A 7051-nucleotide genomic window follows, 5' to 3' on the forward strand; every position below is an offset into this window, starting at 1 on the left:
GGTAGTAGGGACGAGGAGTAAACAAAGGGAGTAGTAAATTTTTCTCCTCGTCCTGTGAGCCACCGCGCGCATGGGCGAGGGAGCGGGCGTAAGGCGGAGCAAGCTTCACCTCATCCTACGAGCCACCGCGCCCGTGGGCGGGGGAGACGACGTACTAAGCAAGCTTCTCCTCGTTCTGCGAGTTGATGGGACACATCAAAAGTACTCCAGTGTATAGAGCCTTGCCTCTAAGGTAGGCCCCACATGGTTTGCCTCTTTTTTTAACATAACACGTCAAGTCGCAATTTGTTTGTTCACCCGTGGTAGATGATCCTCCCTCCACCAAGTGGACAACCAGTACATGTGCCAAATTACCACGTGGGCTGCCTTTTTCATACAGAAATGTGCTCCACCGTGTACCCGCGCGGGTGTGGCCGGGGGAAAGAGCGGGAGTATGTGCGCCGTGCATGCACCTCTTCTCTTCGTGCACGTCCCCCACCTACGTGGGTGTGTGTGAGAGATACAAACCGCCTTCGTGAGTGTTTTTTGTTTTGGGGTGGGGGTTGATTTCGTGAATTATTTGTGGGAATATGTGTCGATGACATCTCAAACAAAATTTTGCATGCAATGTGTGTGAAATGGAGGCCTATCCATATCATACATGGAGGGTCGGGCAATCCACAAGAAGAGAGGGAGGGGTCATAGGTATCGATTGAGTTGAAGAGAGGATCAAGTGGGTGGGTGCGAGATCGATGAAGAGAGCCATCGAAATTGTGTGTGTGTGCAAGTCAAAGATATAGGGCGACTGGCCTACCGGAACGTTAGAGGGCACATGTCAAGTTTGTGTGTGGCAGGGAGACATGACTAGAGCGCTCAATGTATCGGTGTGTGTGTGGGGGGGAGGGGGTGGGGGGAGGGGTAGGCAGACACTACTAGGAAAAGGGCTATAGATGAAATGGATACTAATGGCGCACCTGACATGTGGTGCGCCACTAGTATATACCAGTGGCACACCATGTGCAGGTGCGCCATTAGTGTGGAAGACACTAATGGCGCACCAGACAGACAGTGCGCCACTAGTAACCAATTTTTTTGATTTATCCAAACATACTAGTGGCGCATCCAAGCACAGTGCGCCATTACTAGTTCTAACTAGTAATGGCGCACCAGCCACACAGTGCACCACTACTATATTTTTTTATTCCTTTTTTGCAAAACTACTAATGGCGCACCGTGGCATAGTGCGCCATTACTAGTTTAAACTAGTAATGGCGCACTATGCCACGGTGCACCATTAGTATATATATATATATATATATTGCAAAACCACTAATGGCGCACCACCAGCAGGTGCGCCAGTAGTAACCTGGGACCAGCTAGATATTTTGGACAGCCACACCTACACACTCACTTTCCCAACTTCATCCCTCCACCTCCTTCTCCAAGCTTGTGTCAGCTGCCTCCTTCTCCTCACCTCATTTGCACCATAGATTCATCAAAATAAAGTGGTTAAATTACCTTTTTTGATAGGTAAGTAAGGGGAAAGCTATCTTTATGTTGTAGATCTACTTTTTTCTCCCTAGCTCGCTCCAACAACATGCACATGCACTTTTTGTGGCCTAGCTAGATCTATGCATTTTTGTGGTGTTGCATATGTTTGTGGTGTTACATATATGTTTGTGTTTGCAGGTACCGGTATTTGAAATGCGATAATTGCCAACATTTTGCCGGAATGTTGATTCATTTCCGGTTCGGCGAGAATTTTGGCACTATGCATTCTTTTTGGTCCTATTTTTAGGGCAAGTCATGCCAAATTTTTTCTTGGTTCTAAAATATCATTTTGCTCTACCCCGCAGGCGACCATGGTCCGCATGATGACCGAAGGAATCGTGAATAGGTTTTTGAGCTGCGCGAAGGTTGAGATGCTTCAAATGAACGAGACAGAGATAAGATGTCCGTGTCGAAGATGCAAGCTGAAGAGCCTTATTGCGGACCCGGATTCTGGGCAGGTGCGGGACCACCTGCTCTTGCGTGGTTTCATGGATGGCTATCGGTGGCAAGGTGATGAAGATGACTATGAAGTCATCCATGGGGGCCGGGCAAGAAATGAGGAAGGGCAGCAAGACAACCACTGCGGCTCGGGCGGGCGAGAAGACGAAGAATCTCCAGGACATGATCACGACGGTGATGTTGTACACAGTCATCATGTAGAAGATGCCGGACATGATTATGTGGAAGATGCCGGAGCCGACGAAGGGCGTGATCATGAAGATGAAGATGCCGGCGGAGCAGACGATGATCGACCATCGATGGGCTGGGTGCAGGACCCTCATATTCAAGAGCTGCTTCTCAAGCAGACGGATAACGCAAGAGCTGCCGCCCGAGAGAAAGCCAAGCTGGATCAACTGGAGATAGACGCGGTTACTCCATTGTATGAAGGATGCAGGCCCGAGGATACCCGCCTGAAAGTAACGCTCATGGCTCTGGAGATGAAGGGAAAACACAAAATGACCGATGCATGCTTTGATGAGAACATGTCATTCTGGCACGAACGTCTTCCCAAGGGGAACAAGTGCCCGACCAGTTTCGAGGAGGCGAAGAAAATTGTGTGTCCTCTGGATTTACCGCACGTGAAATACCATGTGTGCATGAACAATTGCATCATTTATCAGGACGAGCACGCGGAGTCTACCATATGTCTGGTGTGCGACGTCACTCGATACAAGAAGAGGAAGAAAGCTCCTCGAAAATCCATGTGGTACTTTCCGATCACTCCTCGTCTACAGCTGTATTTCGCGGACCCTAAGGTAGCAAAGGTCCTGCGTTGGCATGCGGATAGGGAGGAGAAGAAGCAAGAAGATGACGCAAATGATCCGGAGATAAATAAAAAAGACAAGATGCTGAGTCACCCTAAGGATGGGAGCCAGCGGCAAGCGTTGAACTTCGAACACCCAGAATTTGGGAAGGATCCAAGGAACATCATGCCGGGCGCGAGCACCAATGGATTCAATCCGTTTGGTAGCCAGAGAAGCACACATAGCACCTGGCCTGTGTTTGTGTGGATGTACAACCTTCCCCCCTGGTTGTGCATGAAGAGGAAGTACATTCACATGAGTATGCTAATTTAAGGGCCGAAACAACCAGGGAACGACATCAATCTGTATCTGGGGCTGCTGAAAGAGGAGCTAGACACGCAGTGGAAAACGCCAGCCAATACGTGGGACGCCGCAGAGAAGGAATATTTCCCTATGAGAGCCGCACTGCTCATGACGGTGCTCGACTATCTCGGTTACGGATATCTCGTGGGGCAGGTGGTCCATGGATTTTCTGGATGCGTCAGGTGCATGGATGACACAATGTATCGCCAGCTAGATAGAGATCTCGGGTCTTCGAAAACTGTGTTCATGGGACATCGAAGGTGGCTTCGCGACGATGACCCATGGAGGAAATGCAAGGATCTGTTCGATGTTGAAACCGAACCCCGAAGACGCCCGCGTACGAGGAGCGGCGAGGAAATAGACGAGCTGTTGAAAATTTGGAAAGATTGCCCACTGCCGGGAAAAAAGCAAAAGGCGCCAAAGCCGGGAAAGAAGCGAAAGGTGCCAGAGCCGCTGCTGAAGGTATGGAAAACGAGTTCTGTTTTCTGGGACTTGCCGTACTGGAAGATCCACTATGTGCCTCACAGCCTTGATGTCATGCATATCACGAAGAACGTGTTCGAGAGTCTGCTTGGTACCCTGCTCAACATGCCAGAGAGGACCAAAGATGGGCCGAAATCAAGGGCAGACTTGAAATAAATGGGCATCAGGCAGGAGCTTCACGCTAATGATGATGATGATGATGAGGCGAAGCAGGACACAGAAAGTCGTCGCAAAGGCAAAAAAGGCCAAGAAGACTGGAAATGACTACCCTCCCGCATGCTTCACTCTAAGTCAGGAGGAGATTGATCAGTTTTTCACCTGCCTCGTAGGAGTAAAACTTCCTTACGGTTATGCGGGGAAGATAAGTAGTTACCTAGACCCAGCGAAGCAGAAGTTCAGCGGGATGAAGTCTCATGACTGTCACGTGCTGATGCCGCAGATACTTCCAATTGCAATCCGTGGGATCATGGACGCGTACGTCCGTGAAACGCTATTTGGCCTATGCAACTTTTTCGACGTCATCTCTCGGAAGTCGGTTGGCGTGAGGCAACTCAGAAGGCTACAGGAAGAGATCATGGTGATACTATGCGAGCTTGAGATGTACTTCCCGCCCGCATTCTTCGACGTTATGGTGCATCTGCTAGTCCATATCATGGAGGATATCATCCAACTCGGGCCGACGTTCCTGCACAGCATGATGCCGTTCGAAAGGATGAATGGTGTCATCAAAGGATACGTTCGCAACATGTCACGTCCAGAGGGAAGCATAGCTAGGGGCTTTCTGACCAAAGAGTGCATCTCCTACTGCATGAATTATCTAGGCATCGAGAACCCCGTTGGTCTGCCCGTCAACAGGCACCTCGGCAGGCTCGCTGGATGGGGTCACCGCGAGGGTCGCCGCGAAATGCATGTCGACTTCGAGGGTCGACTCGCCGACTTTGAAAGAGCAAACCTAGTCGCGCTACAACACATAGACGTGGTCGATCCTTGGGTGGTAGAGCACAAAACCTTTATTAAGAAGACGTGCAATGACCGAGGCCAACAGAGGACAGACGGAGATATAATCAAAGAGCACAAATCATGTTTCACGCGTTGGTTCAAGCAGAAGCTTCTGTCGTACCCTTTACATGAGGATTTTTCCGTGGAAGAGCAACTCATATTCACCTTGTCACAGGGCGCCGAGCACAACCTGATGACGTATGAGGCGTACGATATCAACGGCTACACATTCTACACCGAGGGGAAGGACATGAAGAGCGATGGTTATCAGAACTCCGGGGTAACGATGGAATCCTACACTGGTAACGACAAGGACAGATACTATGGAAGGATCGAGGAGATCTGGGAGCTGAGCTACGCTGGAGAGAAGGTCCCGATGTTCCGTGTCAGATGGGCCAAGAATGTCATAAAAGAAGACCGGTATTTCACCACCATGGTTATACCCGAAGCCAAATCCAAGACCGTGGGCGCAAACGTCACCGCGAAAAATGAGCCATGGGTACTGGCTTCCCAAGTGGACCAATGCTTCTTCATTACCGACCCACCAAAGCCCTGTCATGTTGTCGTGAGGAGAGGCAAAAGGAAGATCATCGGAATGGATGGAGTAGCCAATGAGCAAGACTTTGACAAGTACGGCGACCCGAAGATGGAACATGATGACGACGATGAAGTAGTAGCATACACGACAAGAAGAAGCAAGACCTCCCTACCTAAAGGACGTCCGTTCAAGAGAAGAACTCCATTTACGAAAAATAAGGGCAAGCAGATTGTGAACAGATAGCTAGCGAAGGTCGATTGTATTTAAATTGTAGCCTTCATTTCTCGATTGTATTTCATGGGTACTTTTTGAACGCATGAATGTTTTTAAATTTCATGGACACTCGATCTCGATCCCCCTCCATCTCGATCGCTATCCCACCTCGCTAGATCCGGTCCCCCTCGCCGCCGAGCACCCCCCGCACCCTCTCCCCCGCTCCACCGGCCGCCGCCGCCAACCCCCCACCCTCCCCCGTTCCACCGCTGCCAACGACCCAACGCACCTCCCCCGCTCCACTACCACCGATGACCCCCGGCACCCTCCCCCGCACCCTCCCCGACCCGCTCCACCGTCACAAATGAATGCAACTAAAATTGATGATATTTTTCAAACAAATATTACTGTTTTTATTAAAAATTATTACTGTTTCATAATGAAAAATTATTAGATGCAACAAAAAATAAAAAAATTACTTATGGCGCACCTCTGGCTGGTGCGCCATTGCTATATAAAAAAAGATTACTAATGGCGCACCTCTGGCTGGTGCGCCATTGCTATATAAAAAAAGATTACTAATGGCGCACCTTTGGCTGGTGCGCCATTGCTATATAAAAAAAGATTACTAATGGCGCACCGACCGCGGGTGCGCCATTGCTATCTTAAAAAAACATACTAATGGCATACCGCTGCGGGGTGCGCCATTAGTAAGATTCCCCCCTAGCTAATTCCTCCCTCTCCCTCTCGCCAGATCCCCTTCGTCCCTCTCCCTCGCCAAATCCACCCGCGCGCTGCCTCGACGCCGCCGCCCTGACCCCCGCCGGACTCCACCCCCGCCGCCCCCGCGCCCCCACCACCGCAGCTCCCCCGAGCGGCCGCCCCCGCGCCCCCCACCACTGCAGCTCCCCCGCGCCGCCGCCCCCGCGCCCCCACCACCCGCGGCTGACTAACGCTATCCCACGCGGCTTCGTTGCGGCACCGTCGCCGTTCTCTTCACCGACCTTGCCGTCTGCGCGCGGCTGCGCCTCCTGGCTGTGGTCTTGCGCAGGCCCCGAGCTCTAGGGTTCCGACTCCAAGGTGGGTGGCAAGCTCGCTAGCTGTAACGCCCTCGATGCGGCTATATCTCCTACGTGTCGAATCACGACTTAGAGGCATAACCGCATTGAAAGCAATGTCGCAAGTAAGGTAATCTTCACAATAACCCATGTAAATAGATAATAAGGGGAAAGGTAACATAGTTGGCTTACACTCACCACGTCAAACAAAGTACATAAATAGCATTACAACATCCAAACACTCATGGTCCGACTACGGTACCAAAATAAAAGATCAACCCCAACAAGCGACATGGTCCCGATCGCCCCAATTGGGCACCACTACTGATCATCAGGGAAAGACACATAGTAACGACGGGAAGCTTCATCTAACTCCCACTTGAGCTCAAGTGCATCATCTGGAACAAAGTCATCGGGCCCTGCATCTGGTTTGGAAGTAATCTGTGATCCACAGGGACTCAACAATCTCACACCCTCATGATCAAGACTATTTAAGCTTATAGGTAAGGCAAGGTAATATGTGGAGCTGCAGCAAGCGACTAGCATATGTGGTGGCTAGCCTATTCGCAAAAGAGAGCGAGAAGAGAAGGCAAAGCACGAACGAAGAACTATAGATCATCCTG

The sequence above is a fragment of the Triticum urartu genome, chromosome 7A (assembly GCF_056163025.1).
Source record: "Triticum urartu cultivar PI428250 chromosome 7A, HENAU_Tu73, whole genome shotgun sequence".
In the NCBI taxonomy this organism is placed as follows: domain Eukaryota; kingdom Viridiplantae; phylum Streptophyta; class Magnoliopsida; order Poales; family Poaceae; genus Triticum; species Triticum urartu.